General features: G+C 42.4%; 1 protein-coding gene and 1 pseudogene across 3 annotated transcripts in view; both read left to right on the top strand.

The window, feature by feature from the left end:
• DIAPH2 (diaphanous related formin 2) overlaps positions 1 to 17,074 on the top strand; it is an 856,474-nt gene that overhangs the window by 768,053 nt on the left and 71,347 nt on the right. The window lies entirely within an intron of this gene.
• LOC118832935 lies at positions 9,608 to 11,258 on the top strand (annotated as a pseudogene).

The raw sequence follows: 17,074 nt of genomic DNA, 5'->3' as shown, positions 1-17,074 counted from the left end.
ATTCCTATCAATTAAATGTGAGATAATTAAAGTTCAGAGGGTTTAACTAAGCAAAGCAAGTTTGATTTAGTGATCCATATCTGTGGCTTGTCAGTTTAGCTAGGCCTCAGCCCAGCTTCCACTTTATATGACAGGTAGTCAGCCCACAAGGCCTGTGGATAAGATCTGGAGCACCTAGTGTTTTCATGCATCACTTGCTGTTTATCTGGGGAGACTTAATTTACAACTGCCCTATAGAAATGGACAGAGTTAAGGAAATGCCGCAAAATCCTCTTCTTTTCTGCACTATTCATTCATTCACAATGCAGTTGTCTGAGAATCTCAACCAGGGTTATGTATGATATCCACATGTGTTACTTCTAGGGGGTTGGGACAGTGTATGGGAATCCCAAACATAGCCAACGTAATTAATGTAAATTATGCCCTTATCAGGGAAGATTTAGGAAATATGTAAATCTAACCTGCCTTGAAAAGCTATTCCCTGCTTGGAGCTTCTGATACAAACAAAGCCTGCTATCTCTGCTCTAGTATTTTCCTGGAGTTAATGCTAATGGCCTCAAGGAGCAAGGGAGGTGTTTCTTGTCTATTCTTCTTGTCCTTTAACTCTTTGGACTCATGGATACAGCTTTTACTCATCTGTAGCTGGAGTTCAAATGGAGAAAGGTCTGAGTTGTCTTATAGTAGATTTCTTCAATTAAGCAATAGTAGTTGGGGAGGGGGAGGCAGAGTGAGGAGCTGGTGGTGAACCTGGGCACTTGGAGGACCGAAATGGGGAAGTCTAAAAGAAAGGTGGGTTAGGGAAGATATTTAGAGAAAAAATTAGATCAATCAGTTATTTAAAGAGAAAATGCCTTTCTGCCGGGGCTACTCAGTGATATTCAGTCTTGAAATGTGAGTTTTACTTTTTCAATCCCATGCCAACTGAGTAAATATATGTGCCAAGCTGCATATCTGTGTGTCAGGAGAAGCCTTCCTGATTTGGCAAAAAATAACGTCGGTATTCTCTATCCTATTATTAATCAGCCTGTAGGAGAGAGGAAGACAACACAGTGGTGGTGCTTTTGGGGAGTGGGGTGAAACAGTATAAATATTGCATTTGAAAATCCGTGTGAGTCTATCTTCTATGTGTCAAATTCGGCTCCATTGATATAGTGCCTACTATGTGCCAGGCACTGAGCTAAAAGCTTTACACTTCTTATCTCATTTGATCTTCACAACAACCCGAGGCCTGAGCTATTATTATCCCCAGTTACAGTTGAGGTAACTGAGGCAGAGGTTATGGTGACTTACTGAAGGTCAAGCAGCTAAGAAATGCCTGAGGCCTAATCTGGACTCAGGTCTTCCTGATTCCATGCCCAGCACTCTGGGCTTCTAGGCAGTGGAAGTTTACATGCTTCCTGTGTAACCAACATTATACTTAACCTTGAATAAATCATTTCTGTGTCTGTGATAAGAAGACAGAAATTCCCCTCAAATTTCATTCCACATCAATTACACAATATGACATCCAGAAGACCCTACCAGGACAAGCAGATCAGATGGTTTAGTTCTGGTTAAAACTAGGCTTTTGCCCTCGTGAGAATGGCAGCTTCTGTCTGCCCAGTACCTTGTATGTCCTCGGTGCTTAATGAATGTGTTTGAATTGGTTTAAATCATCTTACAAAGGAATATCTTGTATATGTCTGTATGGGTGTGTGAGCACTGCAGAGGGTATTACAGAATTTAGATTTAATGCCTACCTAATGGGCACTTTTCCAATTAGAGTCCTTCATGAGATTTCTAATTTAAGAATATTAGAAAGTATCTCTTCTCAATTACTTAATAAACTAGCAAAACTTGGCCCTTAAAGAGGACCGGAATGAGACTTAGTCTGGTTTAGTTTCTCATAAGTGGAGTTTGCCAAGTTCTTTTGCATTTTTCTTCCCCTACATGGAATATTTGTTATGTAATAATTAATCTTGGGGGTAGAGTCACAATTGCATGTTAATCCCCAGGGAAACATGAATCACATACACATTGAGCATATTCCACTCACAATGCTACTGCTTAATAATAATACTAGAAATTCGATCTCACTGTTATATGCTCTCTAAGATGATCTTTAAAGCGCTATTTGCAAAACTTGAGGTTTTTTTACAAAAGTGGCAAATAAAATGAGATTCTACTCTCTTTTTGAATTGGTGATTATGTAAATTTATGTTAATCTACCACATATTATTTGGCTTTTCTGCCTTTTTTTTTCCAGCCCGATGATGCTAAAATTTGTTTTGATTCAGATCTAGGTATATAGGTGTACTTGAAATCACCTAATTTGAAATTGCAGTTCTTAAACTCAATTCTAAGAAATGTAATTATGTAAAGAATATTTTGAATGAAATATTGAATAAATTAGTAGAAACATAGTTAATTTCTAAATGTACCTCAGAGTAGTATGAAAGTGGTAATTTTCTGTCTTAATTTTAGTTAAGTTGCATGTGCTTTAGGGTGCAAAAAATAAAGTTAATACTATTTTAGAATAAACGTTTATTAAGCCCCTACTATGTGCAATATACTCTTAGGCTAAGGATAAAAGAAAAAAAATAAGTCTCTGCCCTCATTACATTCTACTGGAGGAAACAATATATAAAAAGATAAGTAAATACAGGAAGGAGAATTTGAGGGGAGAGGAGCATTAACAACTTGGGGGCTTTTTTTTATTAAGGAGGTGGCACCTGAGCTAAACCTTGAATGAAGAAAACTTCAGGGGTTTCTAAGAAACTGAGGTAAGGTCAGAGGGCATTTCACACTTGGAGAGAGGCTGCCCGAAAGCAGTGTGAGAGGAAAGACTGTAGATTTCAGGGAATAGCAAAGACGATGCTTGATTATGTCATGGAGTGTGTTGAATGTGAAATTGGTCTGCACTTAAGTGGGACAGGAGCAGATCTCTATTTTTATGCATTTATATGATAGACCTTATAGTTTGGGGCACTGTTGAAAAACAAAACTTTTAATATGCAATATGTCTTCATTTAACTGTAATCATTTATTTTCCATGATTTGACATGAGGGCCCAAGCTTTTGGAACATTTTCTTTCTTTCTTCATGAAACCATGTTTGTATTACGTTGGATATGAACAGGCCTTTAACCGGCAGTCAGTTTTTCCAGATCCATCAGTGAGCATGGCTCCTAGGTTTTGAACGGTGTTAAAAGCAAGGGAATTTCCAGGCCACTGCAATGTTTATTTCCTTCTTTTGGATAAGTTTCTTAATATTTTGTGATGTGTGGCCTGGTCCCGGATTGGCATTTGATATTCCATCTCCATTTTAAAATGTTTATAATTCCAGACCCATTTTGCTTCTCAGTATATCAATGTATTCGGCAGAATTCATCACTGCCCCAAGACTTCCTGGTCCACTGAAAGTCAAAAAGGCCCACAACTACAATCTGATGAAGATGCTCAGATCTTACAGACTAGTAATTAACCTCGTCTCTGACAGCGATTTGGCATATGAATGAACAACAGAGTGGGCAGTACCACCAAGCTCTCTCTAGAGTCTCCGCTACTCTTTTCTTTGTCTTGATTGCCCTTGACAAGCTTTAAGTGAGTTTGTTTGTTCTTCATAGTGGCCTTTTTTAAAAACTGGTTTTCTCTCTTTTCTTCCACCTATACCATACTGAAAAGAGCTCAGTGCTGGCCCCTCCAACTTCTGGATCCATCCAAAGGCCTTTGTTTCTTTTCTTTGAATTAATTCAGCTGTTTTGGTGCTGTAGTTGGCCAGTTCTGAATTTTCATTTTCAATCATAGTTTTGTGCTTTAGTGTTGCCTATCTTTTTTCATCATGTACTTGATTGAACCTTAGCACACTTGACTGTTCCATACCAGCTGCTACTGTAGGATCTCTAAAAGTCATTGAAGGAGGTCCTAGAAGAGCTACAACTTTGACATGTTTCTTTGTAGTGACATCTATTCTTAAAAAATCCTTGGGGGGGGGAAACAAAACAAAACACAACCAAAGAGAGCATTGGAACATGTATGTGGCATGAAATCTAGCACTCAACTGATAGACACCTAACTAAAAATGAGGAAACCAGCTCAATTTAGTTTTGACTGGTCCAGATTAGACATTCTAAGTCAACCTAGTATCAGTAGAATCACATACATGTGACCATTGTTGTCACAAAATGAAACCATAGCAAACATCCCAAGTCATTTGCACACTATTGTAGTATGGAGCCAGACTACAAGCAGTTTTAAGTGCCAGATTGAGGATTCTCTTTTTTATCCTAGAGGAAATAGAGAACCACTGATGATTTTTGAGCCAGGGGATGACATCATCAAACCTTTGCTTTAGGAAAATTATTTTGGCACCTTTCTGGAGGATGATTTGAATAGAGAAGAGACTTGAGTAAAGGAAATCAATTTGGAGACTGTTCTAAAAGTCCAGATGGGGTGATGAGGATCTGACCTAGGTTGGTGGTTATATAAGGGCAGTGGTGAGAAAAGAATGCTTGAGGGATGCTGTGGAGATAGAATTGACCCGATGCAATTGGGGTGGGGGAGGTAAGAGAAAGGGACAAGACGAGAGTGACTGAGTTATGGATGGGTGGTTGGAAGAACAGAGTCTTTGAGGATGTCCATGTTTAGTGGTTGGGGGATAGATAAGGTTCTAGCCAAGGAAACTCTGAAGAGGAGTGGCCAGACAGGTAGAAAGAGAACGAATGTCACAAAAGCCAGAGGAAAGTAACTGACCCCAAGGACTCAGAAACTTCCACAGGGCTTAGGAGTTAAGAGATTCTTGGTAACCTAGAAGAGAGCAGTTTCACTGTAGTTATGGGGAGAGAATTGAGAAGTTAGCAGGAAGGGAAGATGTGGCGACAACAAGTATAAACTGTGAAAGGGAGAAGCTTTAGAGGATGGTAGAGTCTAGTGAAGATTTTTTAAGGATGGGGGAGATATGGATAGGTTTGTGGGCAGCAAGGAAGAAGCCAGTGAATTTGGAGAGGAGAGGAAGGGAAGCAGGGAAAAATAAAAGAATTGGCATGTATTCCACGGGAGGGCCAGGTGGAGATTCGATAACTAAGTATCTTTGTATGACTTCTTTACCGCTGTATGACTTTTTCAGAGGCATTCGTTGACAAAAGCAGACGGCATTTGGGGTTTGGCAAGGCCCAAATGATAACAGGTCAAAGGGATGAGAGATTCCTGGGCAGAGAACAGAATATAATGCAGACTAGTTAAGGTTCAGTTTTAGGGTCAAGACTGAGCTGGAAGGCCAGTGAGGTGAGTGCAGAGGTGATAATCATCTGGAAGAGCAGGGACGGCTGGTCAAAGAAAAGCTTGAACAAGAGAGAGTCACAGCATCTCTGAAACTCTAGTTGCCTTCCAGATCCAGCTCAAGTGCCACCTTGTACATCAGGGCTTCTTAACGTGGGGTTTGTCAACTCATTTTTATGTGTTTTTTTTTTTTAATCTTGATAACTGCATTTCTAGTTAAGTGACTTCCTTTGTGAGCTTACTGTTTTTATGTATTTGCAGACATTATTCTGTGAAGGGACTGATGGGATTTAGCACACTGCCAGAGGGGTCCATGGCCCAAGAAAAGCTGAACCCCTGTTTTCTATGCATATTTTCATGATTCTCCAGCTGCTAGTGCCTCCCCCTCCATCCCCATGGCATCTGTTTTGCATGTATGTATATATGTGCATATTATTTCCCCTGGCTGCTCCTTAAGGGCCACAAATGTTTTTACCTTTGTCTTTCTATCCCCTGAGCCCGGCAAGTTACCTGGCACATAGTAGGTGCTTAATAAATGCATGCTGATTGATTGGATGGTAGTCACTGCCCCACTGTTGTACTCATCTTCCTTTCAACCACTGGCTTTAACAGTGTGTGTTCAAAGGGATGGGGAGAGCGGTTCATTACAGACGTCCCAATGGATAATACCAGCTTCTTCACTGGAGGTGGCAACTACCCACACTTGCAGGAATTAGGAAAGCCGCTCAGCCTTTGCCTAAGCCATGAACCAGGCTTGGCCTTTGTGAACAAGCAGACTGGCTCTAACCCCGTTTTGCAAATTCAAACAGCTCTCCTCGCTGGGCACTTAATAGGAAAATGAGCACCATGCTCCACAAAACAATTAGGGCCGAGTGTTTGAATCGGTACAGATGAGTTAGGCTGCTCTTCAGCTGCAGTAATAAGCAGGCCAAGGGGGCAGCAGGAAGACTTTTTATGGCAATAATCATTCCCTATGACTTTGCCTAGAAAAAGGTGAAGCTTTTATTCAAGCATTTGATACAATGCAGCTGTCGACAGCAGGGGGAGAGTTTGACCAAGCCCAAACTGCTCCCTCTTCAGAAATGTCTATAAAACAAAACAGACCAAAAGGGGGGGGGGGGCGAGATTTACATTACCAATGACAAATCAAAGCTGAAAGTTTGCCTGGCCTGTTGTCATTCATTGCCATTCATATTCAGAAAGCAGACTGCTGTGATAATTGATTTGATGGTCCAGCTTGAGTGGAAGCACTTCTGGGCATAACAGGCCTCAGAGATGCCAAAAAAGAAGAAAAGGTGGGAATGAAATAATGTACTGCTTTCTCCTCAGAGGCATGTGGCCCAGTTTTTTTGTGTTTTTTTTTAAAGAAGAGAAAAACATGCTTTTAAAAAAAAAGGCAGGGGAGACCTCAAGAACTTGGTAATAAATACAAAAATGACCATATCGCCCCAGTGCAATAAAAATAAGCATTCAAACAGAGACAATGAGAGGACATATTTTACTGACAGGTGAATAATAGGAGAGCGTGGTGGAAATAATCAGATTTTTCCCGGACCCTGTTGAGGGGAGTACCTTTTCTACTGCTCTTTTGTACAGGGACAAAACAAGATTCCCTTTCGGAAAAAGGCTTTTAATTTTTAAAGGTTTTCATACTGGAATTAATAGTTCAGAAGGAGAAAAAGAAAACAGTGATTGAGCCTGCAAAGCTCTCTGCTAGCTAGCTGGCTAGCTCCCTCCCTCTCTCTCTGCCTGGATTATTGGAACTCATTGAATTTCTTGACTTTGAGCAATAAGTGCCAGTGTGGCGGCTTGTCCTCATATCTGTGAGTGGAAGGGGCTGGCCAGGCCCTACCTCCTGCCGATATGAATAACTTTGGAGCTCAAAGGGCCATTTGGGGCAAAGGAAAGAGAAAAAGGTACTGAATTCAGTGCCTGACCTCTTAATCACGACTGCCAGCCCAACTGTGTGCCCTTGTCATCAATTTAAAGAACCAAACAAAACCAGATAAGAAACATGAGCTGTCAAAACACAAATTTTAATCAGGCTCAGTTTGTCTTTGGAGAGAAAGGTAGTGCAGAAGCAGGCCAGGCCTTAAACCTCTCTGAACTGATGGCATTCAGTCTCTGCTCCCCCTTCCTCTCTTTGGCATTTGACAGCAGAGGCTTCTTTTCAAAAAGGAGGCTGATGGAGAGGGCCGAGGCCATTGCTTAAAGAGAAAGCTGGTCAGCTGCCATTTTCCAGTTTTGTAAGGATGTTCTGAGCGACAGTGAGACAGTGGCAATTAGGACAGCAGAGAAGTCTTCTTTCCATGCTTGGGCCAGAGCAAAGTGGTGGTTCTCACTTTCCTCTTTGTGCTCTGTTCCTTATGTGTGAAGCCCTGCCTCCTTGTTAAAAGGAATTGAATCAGCTGACTATTTGGATCTCTCTAGACCTACTTGGGCTCAAAGAGCTTGTAAGATTAGAAATTATCCCTCTAAATGTATCAGCTCACCTTCCTTGTTATCCAGTGTGGAAGGAGTTTCACTCATCCATTGTAATGTAAATGGATTTCTCAGCTTTGGGAAAGTCAGTGTGTTTGGCCTGGAGAAGAGCAGCCTTTGGGGGCACATGACAGTTGTCTTCCTGTACTTTGAGGGATGTTAAAGGGAAGAGGAACTAGCCATGGAATCAAGAGCACTGGGTGTAAGATGCTGAGAGGTAGCTTGAGCTTGTTGGGAGGAAAAACTTGCTAACAATGAAAGCTGTGCTGAAGTAGAGTGGGTGGCTCCCCCTCCCAGAAAATCCTCCAGCAGTGTCTGGACAAGCTCAGCCGGGGTGTGTCCCAGCAAGGATTCTTGTTCATGGGGCAGACTAGAAAGTCTCAAAGGTTCATTTCAACTGAGATTCACCAATCATTTATTAAGTGCTTACTGGGTGCCAGAGACTGTGACAGGAGACAAAAATGAACAATTCCCTGCCCACAAGGGACTTCTGATTCTAGTATTGGTACAGATCATAGCACCTAGAAGCCCAGCTCTCTCCTTCATAGCCTTTGGGAGAAGCAGGATGGAAGGGTGGCTTGGGCAGTGGTTGAATTACCCAGTGATGTTCAGAGGCCTTTGGCTTTTTGGGATCCAGTGAGCTGAAAGGATTATTGAGGGCAAGCAATCAAAATGAGGAGGGCCAGTATAATTAATATAGTAGAATTAGGAAACCTGAATTCATATCCTGAGCCATGTAATCAGAGAATCACAGAATTTAAGAGTTGGAAGGGCCTCAGTGGACATGTAGGCCTACCCATAGCCAGGAAGGGATCTCTACTACAATTCGCCTAACAGCTGCTCATCCAAATCTAATTCTTATAAATTTGACCCTTTTCAACATATACCCATTAATCATGGTTCTGCCCTCTGGGGTCAAACAGAATGAATCTCATTCCTCTTCAGATATCTGAAGACAACTGTCTTGTTTTTCTGAGGCTTTGCCTCTCCAGACTAAACATGACCATCTCATTCAGCCATGACCTCACCATCCTCAGTGACCTGCTCTGGACCCTCCTCTGAACACCTTCTAGCCTATTAAAGTGAGTCCAAGATTGGCACCCCTGCTGACTTGCTGTCCAGGGTTTTTTCATAACTATTATCCAGCTATATCTCCACCATGTAGTACTTGTGAATTTGAGGGGTTCTATATTCAAGTATAAGAATTTACATTTATCCCTATCAAAATTTTTCTAATTAGTCTCTACCCAAAGTTCTAGCCTGTAGAGAACTTTTTAGATCCTGTTTTTCAGTTTCTTAGCTATTCTTTTTATAGCATTCCAGCTCTGCCAGGTCATTGAGAAAATGTTACATGAGCCAGGCCGAGCATAGATCCCTGTAGTACTGCACTGTAGACATCCTTCCAGGTTAGCATTGTATGATTAATGCTTGGAGTTCGGCTACCCAACCAGTTTTGAGTCTAACTCTATTATCATCTAGACTAGACCATGTCTCTCTATTTTATGTACAAGAATAGTATGTTTTCTCCAGAGATTTGCTAGGGCTCCAGGGGCAGTATCTTTTGCCTGCCTATGGCCATGGCACAGGTATCAATCAGGAATGGAAAGGTACCTTCGTTTCTGAGTGAACTCTTTTCAGAGGAGAACCACAAGGTGCCCCGAGAGCCTGGGCCAGAAGTCCCCCTCCCTTCCCTGAAGGAAGCCTTCCCAGCCCCACCCTTGTAGGGAGGCACAGGCCTGCTGCACCAACCACAGATGGAGCAGGTGCCTCGAGGGCAGTGTCTGTCTGAACCAGTGGTCTGCGCCCAGAGATCGCCTCCAGCTCCTGTCCCCTGCCATCCCTCATTCCTGTGGCCACCTGCAGACATGGCCATGTTCGCTAAAGCCTTTCGCATCAAGTCAAACACGGCCATCAAGGGCTCCGACCAAGCTTCGGGCCAATGTGGCTGCTTGCAGCTTTGCACTCATAAAGTAAATACCATGATGGTGACGTGAGTGGGAGAAACCCAATTCTATTTGATGCAGAGAAAAATTTGTACCCAACCATTTATACTTTGTGGGCCTATCCTGATCTTTTACCGGTCTTCACAACATGGCTACCAGTACTGAAAAAGTTAGCAAGAGGAGCAGATTTGATGTTGCCTGGGCTCCTTGTGCCCCCTGGTGGGCTGCCTTTGATAGAGAAGGGAGACCTCTGTGCTATCATCTTGGTTGGGAGCAGGGCCCCTGTTGCAATTGGAATAGCCAATATGTCCACAGCTAAGATGGTGGCTTCTGGCCTGATGGGGATAGGCTTCACTGTGCTCCATACCTACCTTGACTACTTGTGGCAGTGTGGAGACAGGTCGTCCCCACCCACCATTGCCCCATTGGACCAGCTTCCTCCAGAGCTTGGGGATAGTACCAAAGAAGAGAGACCAGTACAGGTAGATCCTGTTCGGGCAGGCATGCAGGGGGATAAAGAGATCAGGGAAGCACCAGAAACCCCCCCTGGAGAAGGCCAACAGAACTCTACTGTGGCAGAATTGGGTCAGGACAGTACTCATTGCAAGACCCTTCCAGAGCAGATGGATGAGCTATTGGAGAAATGTTTCTTCCATGCCCTGAAGAGCCGGGTCACCAAGGCTGACCTCCCTTTGCTCACTAGTACTTTTCTGGGTAGCCACGTGTATTCTTGCTGCCCCAGAGGGCAACAGCTAGATGTTAAGAAGTCGAGCTACAAAAAGCTCTCCAAGTTCCTGCACCAAATGATGAAGCAGCACATCCTGCAGGTGAAGGAACTGAGCAAAGGTGTGGAGAGCATTGTGGCTGTGGACTGGAAGCACCCCAGTATCTCCTCTTTTATTGTGCCTGAGCCATCCCCAGCCATTCCGGTCCAGAAGGTTACGAAGAAACAATCTTTTTATCCTCCACAGATCAAACCCCTCTACTGTATACCAGCCAACATGACTGCTCTCTTCAAAGAATCTAGCTACAAGAAAGGGAGCACCCTCTCTGCCAGTAAGGTCCGTACAATCATCATGGACTATGCACAGAAAAAACAACCTGGTTGATGCAGACAACAAAGACTTTGTTAAGTTGGATCTCACCTTGCGTTACTGCCTCTTGGACAAAACTGAGCAATACTTGCGAGTGAAACTTCCATGGGACAATCTCTTTGCAAGATGTCTGGGGAGACTGCAGCCTGCCTATAAAGTGACTTTTTATGGACAAGAGCCAATTGTGAAGAAAGGAAAAATTTATCCCATTGACATCATCCTAGCACACAGAACATTCAATAAAAGAGTCACTCTGATCCGGAACCTGGAGTTCTGTGGTCTTGATCTCTGTGGCTGCTGTCCTTCAGCAATGTGGTCAGGCCAGTGCCACTGTCAGCCAGGTCCCTGGGACCAAGAATGCTGTTCAGGTCCAGATCCAGGGCAACCAGATCGATCATCTGAACTGGCTCTTGCTTGAAGAATATCGCATCCCTCAAAAATACATCCATGGCCTGGAAAAGACTCTCCAAGCTGACAAGAAGTGAAGGACTCTAACATCAAGTTACAAGGTTCCTGAAGCTCTAATCTTGGAGCTAGTCATCTCTGTGATAGTTTTCAACTTGGGATAGAATGAAACAGTATTCTTTAACAAAATGAACTTTTTTGTTCTAAAACAAAAAAAAAAACACACTAAAAAAGGTTTTACTGAAATGTTAATAAACTACCTGTAATATTCTCCTCATGTACTAGTTTAGTAATCCTGATAAAGATGGGAGGGGTTTAATTCAAAACATAAGCCTTCTACTTACTGACTGTGCCTATGGGCAAGTAACAACCTCCAAAATTCTGTTTTTTATCTGTTGGATGGGGAGAAAATTACAGTCTCTAACTCATGATTGTGAGAAAGCTATTGGTAAACTGCATGTAAATTTGAGCCTTACTGTACTGTATAGAGTGAGGAGTGATGTATAACAAAATTGCACTCTAAAGTTAACCTAGAAGTTTCTTACAAGTCTAATGTTTGAGCTGATCATTTCTGTGTTTTCTGCTTTTGGAAGAGTGAAATGTAATTTCACTACCAACATAATTTTTTTCAGAAACAAAACCTTAGCTAGAATCTTGGTAAATTCTTTGCAGCATCCTCCTCAACTGCTGGGTTAGTAATCCTGTCAAAAAAAGAAGGGGGCAGGAAATATGGGTCATCTGGAATGTTGTAAGCTTTCTGCTTACTGACTCATGATGGGCACATAACAGCCTCAAAAGTCTGCATCTTATCTGTCAAATGGGGAAGATATTAGAATGTCGCACTCAGAATTGTTAGAGGAAGGCTATTGCTAGACCCCATATCTCTGTACTGCAGAGTACAGAAAGAAGAGTCTTTTGTAACAAAGTTGGACTCTAAAATTTCAAGGTTCAAGTTTCCTGGGGTTCTAATCCTTGAACTTGGCATCTCTTGGGAGTGTTCATCTTTTGGAAAAATGAAATAGAATTCACTACTAAAATAATTTTGTTGTTCTAAACAAAAAAAGCTTCGCTAAAATCAAAATCTTGCTTAGTAATCTGGGTCAGAGTGGAAATGTGATTGATCTGGAGTGTAAACCTTCTGCTAACTGACTGTGGGAAGTCACAGCCTCTGGAAGTCTAGTTCTTGTCTGTCAGATGGGGAAAATATTCCACTGTCGACCTCATAATTGCGAGGAAGGCTGTTGGCATAGCATGTATTGATGTGAGTCTTGCCACACTACTGAGTAGAGGAAGAGGAGGCATGTATGACAAGCTAGACTCGAAAATATAATTACAGGTGTCCTGGGACTCTGGTCTTTGGGCTCGTCAGTCATCTCTGGGGCTGCTTTCAACTTTTGAAAGAATGAAAGGCAATTTGCTACCAAAATATTTTTTCTGAAACACACATAAACCCCTTTTTGCTAAAATCTTGGTAAAGTCCATACAGCAGCATTGGGGCCAAGGGTGGGGGGGTGCGGAATGTAGTTTGTACTCAATGTAAGCCTTGGGCAAATAACCTCTAAACATCTGGTTCTTATTTACCAAATGGGGAGCATTTTACAGTGTCTAATTCATAATTTTTGTTAGGAAAACTATTGGTAAATCCCATATAAATGTGAATCCTCTGTACTTCATAGTACAGAAAGAAGAGTCAAGTGTAACAAAGCTGGACTCTAAAATTTCAAGGTCTAAGTTTCCTGAAATTCCAGTCTTTGAACTTGTCGTCTATGGGAGTATTTTCATTTTTTGAAAGAATGCAATAGCATTCACTAAACAAAAAAAGCTTTGCTAAAATCTTGCTAAGTAATGGAGGGGGGGCATCAGGGAGAGGGAGGGGCTGTAAATGTGACTGGAACAGCCTCTAAAAGTCTGGTTCTTATGTACCAGGTGGAGAAAATATTCCAGTGTCAAACTTACAGTTGTTGTGAGGAAGGCTGTTGGTGTATAGCCCGTATTAATGTGAGTCTCACTGCACTGCCCGTTACAGAAAGAGGAGGTCTCTATAACAAAGCTGGTCTGTAAAATGAAATTACAAGTGTCCGGAGGCTCTAATCTTTCTGTGACTGTTTTCAACTTCTGAAAGAATGAATCCACCAAAAATAAATTTTTTTTCAAAAAGCAAAAATTGTTTTGCTAAAATCTTGGCAAACTACCTGCAAACAGTCTCCTCATCTTCTAGGCTAGTGATCCTGTCCAAAAAGGGGAAAAGAACTTAGTCTGGAATGTGAGTCTTCTACTTACTGACTCATTGACTTGGCAGGTGACAACCTCTAAAACTCTGTTTCTTATCTGTCAGATGGGAATAATATTACAATGCCGAATTGATGCTTGTTGGGAGGAAAACAACTGGTAAAGCACACAGAAATGGGAGTCTGCGTGCAGAACTGCAGAGTTCAGGGAGCTGTAGCACAAAGTTAGAAAGGTAGGTTGGAGCCAGATTGTGATGCCATGTTCGTGAAAAGCCATCCAGAGGAATTTCTGTTTGGTCACAAAGGTGGAGATACATTAATGATCAGACTGCATAGTACTTTAAGGTTTACAAAGAACTTTACAGACATTCCATCACTTTATTTCCCCATAACAACCCTGGGAGGTAGATGTTATGTTATTCTCATTTTACGAAGAAGGAAGCCAAGCAGACAAAGGCTAGGTGGCCTGCCCAGGGCAGGTTTATTGAGGAGGGGGTGGTAATAGGGGCAAACCTACAGTTAAGCAATGTCACTTTATGTAGTGGAATGGGGAGAGGCTTGAGTCAGGGAGGCCAATTAGGAGGCTGAAAATATTCCAGATGAGAGGTATGAGGGCCTGGACTAGAGTGAGTAGAGGGAAGGGAATATATGAGAGAGATCTAAAGACAGAAACAGTAAGATATGGCAAGTAATTGGCTATGGGGTGTGAGTAAGAGGAAACAATCGAGGATAATGGGGAGGTTGTGAGCCTGGGGGGAATTGGAAGGATGGGGGTGCCCTCAGTGGTGATAGGAAGGTTGGGGGGGATCTAAGCTGTGTCTTGGATATGATGAGTTTGAGATGCCTGTGTGCCATCCAGTTAAAATCCGGTAGGGAGTTGGTGACATGATTATAGTTCCAGCAGGAAATGGGCTGGATACCCAAAGAGAGGAGTCATCTTCCTAGAAATGATCGTTAAATTCACATGAGCTCCTGATACCACCGAGTGAAACAGTATAGAGAAAAGAGAGAACCTTAGGGTATAACCACAGTTAGTATGATATAGATGGTGATCAGTGATCCAGGAAAAGAGACTGAGGAGTCATCCACACGAACATGCACACAACCTATGGCATCACTTCTTTAGCATTTGTATTTATTTTTATATTGACAATTTTTTTGTTGTCCATTTGTTCCAGTTGTATCCAACTGATTCTACACGACATAATTGGGGGTTTTCTTGGTAAAGATACTAGAGTGGCTTGCCATTTCCTTCTCCAGCTCATTTTAAAGATGAGGAAACTGAGGCAAACGGAGTTCAGTAACTTACCCAGGGTCCCACAGCTAGTATATTTCTGAGGTCAAATTTGAACTCAGAAGATGAGGCTTCTGAATCCAGGCCACTGCACCACCTAGCTGCCTCATAATGACACGTTAAGTTTATTTTACATATAATGTATATTTATACATTTTTTATTTTCTTTCTAATATTATGACTGATTCTCCTTTGCTGGATCACCATCTATTTCATACCCTCTGACTGCAGAACCAAGGATCTCTCCTCTTACTCTGCTTTCTCACTTGATGAAATCATCAGCTCTTACGAGTTTGATGATTCTTTCTATGAAAAATGGCCCTTTTTCTTTATATATCTAGCCCCAGTTTCAGAGAGCAAGTGAGCAGCGCCCTGAAAACTCAGAGAGGAGAGAGACAGTGTATAGAATATTGAGGATGACGATTGAGACCAAGTCTTTAAAGTTCCTGAGCTCATTCATATGGGTACTGTCTTAGGCCATGAATATAATGACCAATTATAATGACCTTTTCATCTGGTGTCATTTTTCTTACCTAAATTCTCCATGAAGATTTTGTTAGGTTGTATACATATATACATCCTGAATGTAAAGGAAATATCCAAGGTAGGTGCACGCGCATGCACATTCACACACACACGCACGCACACGTGCAGTGGATAGGGCGGGAGGGACGTTAGCAATTGATCAGCCTTCATGTAGAAAGTGATATTTGAACTGCATCTTTAAAGGAGGAAACCAATTCTGTGAGTGAGAGGTGCTGAGGGAGTGCACGCCAAGCATGGGGGACAGCCAGTGCAAAGGCGCAGAGATGAGAGATGACATGCTATGAGTGAAGAACAGAGAGAAGACCAGTTTGGCCAGATTGGGAAGCATGGGAGGGGTGGTGATGTCCAACAAGGCTGGAAAATGACGTCTTCCATTCTTCTGTCTACATCCAAGGCATGTGGTATAGCATGTTGCAGGCTCCTTAAATTCCACCATCAGTCAATCAGCCAGTCAATCAAGTGTTAAGTATGGGCTGTGGGTCAGGTATTGAGGATACCAGTGCAGCCATAGGTGTTTGTTGTCTTTGGGGACCCAAAGAATTGGGCTTCTTAGATCACAGTTATTTCATGAGTCACAAGCAAATATGGGTTGTAAAAAGACCAAGCTTGTTTGGTTTTTGTAGCAGGAGCCACTGAGCAAATTTACCTTGCTGTCCACCAGCAGGAACACTAGGAATTTGTGTTTCACAAGCAAAACTTTTTGAAGGGGATCCTTTATTATTGGTTAAGTAGAGAATAATTACATCTCCAGTCCCCCTGCAATGTAGGGACTGCTTCCTACAAAAAAAAAAAAAACATCACTCGCAGAGGCTTTTCCCCTTGTTTGGACTCTTGTACTTTGCTGCTACAAACTGGAACTCTCTGAGTTCCCACAACAAGGAGACCAAACTGGTCTTAAGCAAGGAGGCACCTTCCTTGAGCTGAGCCAAATGTGATCGTTTCTATGCACACAGTCTTGAAGCAGTCTTTGTGGGCTCCTACTTGTCAGGCAGGCAATAAGTACTTCTCGTCCCAGTTGAACTTAGGGGTGGGCATTCCTGGGCCTCAGGCTCTTTTTTGGGTAGCTCTAGTTTCATCACTTTGCCACCTGGGCACACCTGGATCCCCCCCTCCCACCTGGCCTTCCTCCTGCAGCCCTGCTCTAGGTATATTTGGTGCCTCTGATGTTCTCTCCTTTGGGCAGTATTTAAATGAACTCAGTCCCTATGTGGTTGCCATATTGAGCAGTGCCAAGTGTGCCAGGCCATACATGATTACTCTTCTTTGTGGCCACAGAATTCCTCAGCAAACTGTTGGCATTGACTGCAAGGTACTTTGTTGAGATGTTTGTGGGAAGTTAGGTTCATGGCCTCAGCCTTGCTTTCCAAAAGCATTATGTATTCTGCAAGATGGAGATTTGCCAGAAAGAGCAATTACGCAGATCCAGAGAGCCAAAACTCAGTAGAGCCTTTAGGAGGCTTCTGCTGAGGGGCCATCCTGAAGCATTACTTCAAGTCTAACAGGACATGACTAGAACAGGGTTGTTTTTTCAAAAACAGATATGTGCTGGGGAGTTTGTTTTCTGTGTATTGCTTGCCAATAAAGGAGTAGGCATAGTTGTTTCTGTATACTAGAGTGAGGCTACAGTTTAGAAAATGGTGGTTTATCTTCAGTAAAAAAGAAAATTCTGACCTGAGGAAAATGGACTTCTCTTTGACAATACATCGCTCAGAATTTTGGAGCTTTGCTGCTTCAGTGTGTGTCTTGCTTTTTGCCAGGAACCAAATGTTTGCTACATTCTGAGGTTTTTCTTATTTCATATTTGCCATTCATCCTTTCCTGATGAAGT

The sequence above is a fragment of the Trichosurus vulpecula genome, chromosome X (genome assembly GCF_011100635.1).
Source record: "Trichosurus vulpecula isolate mTriVul1 chromosome X, mTriVul1.pri, whole genome shotgun sequence".
In the NCBI taxonomy this organism is placed as follows: Eukaryota; Metazoa; Chordata; class Mammalia; order Diprotodontia; family Phalangeridae; genus Trichosurus; species Trichosurus vulpecula.
The sequence above is the reverse complement of the archived record's forward strand: the minus strand, read 5'-3'. Positions and strand labels throughout refer to the sequence as shown.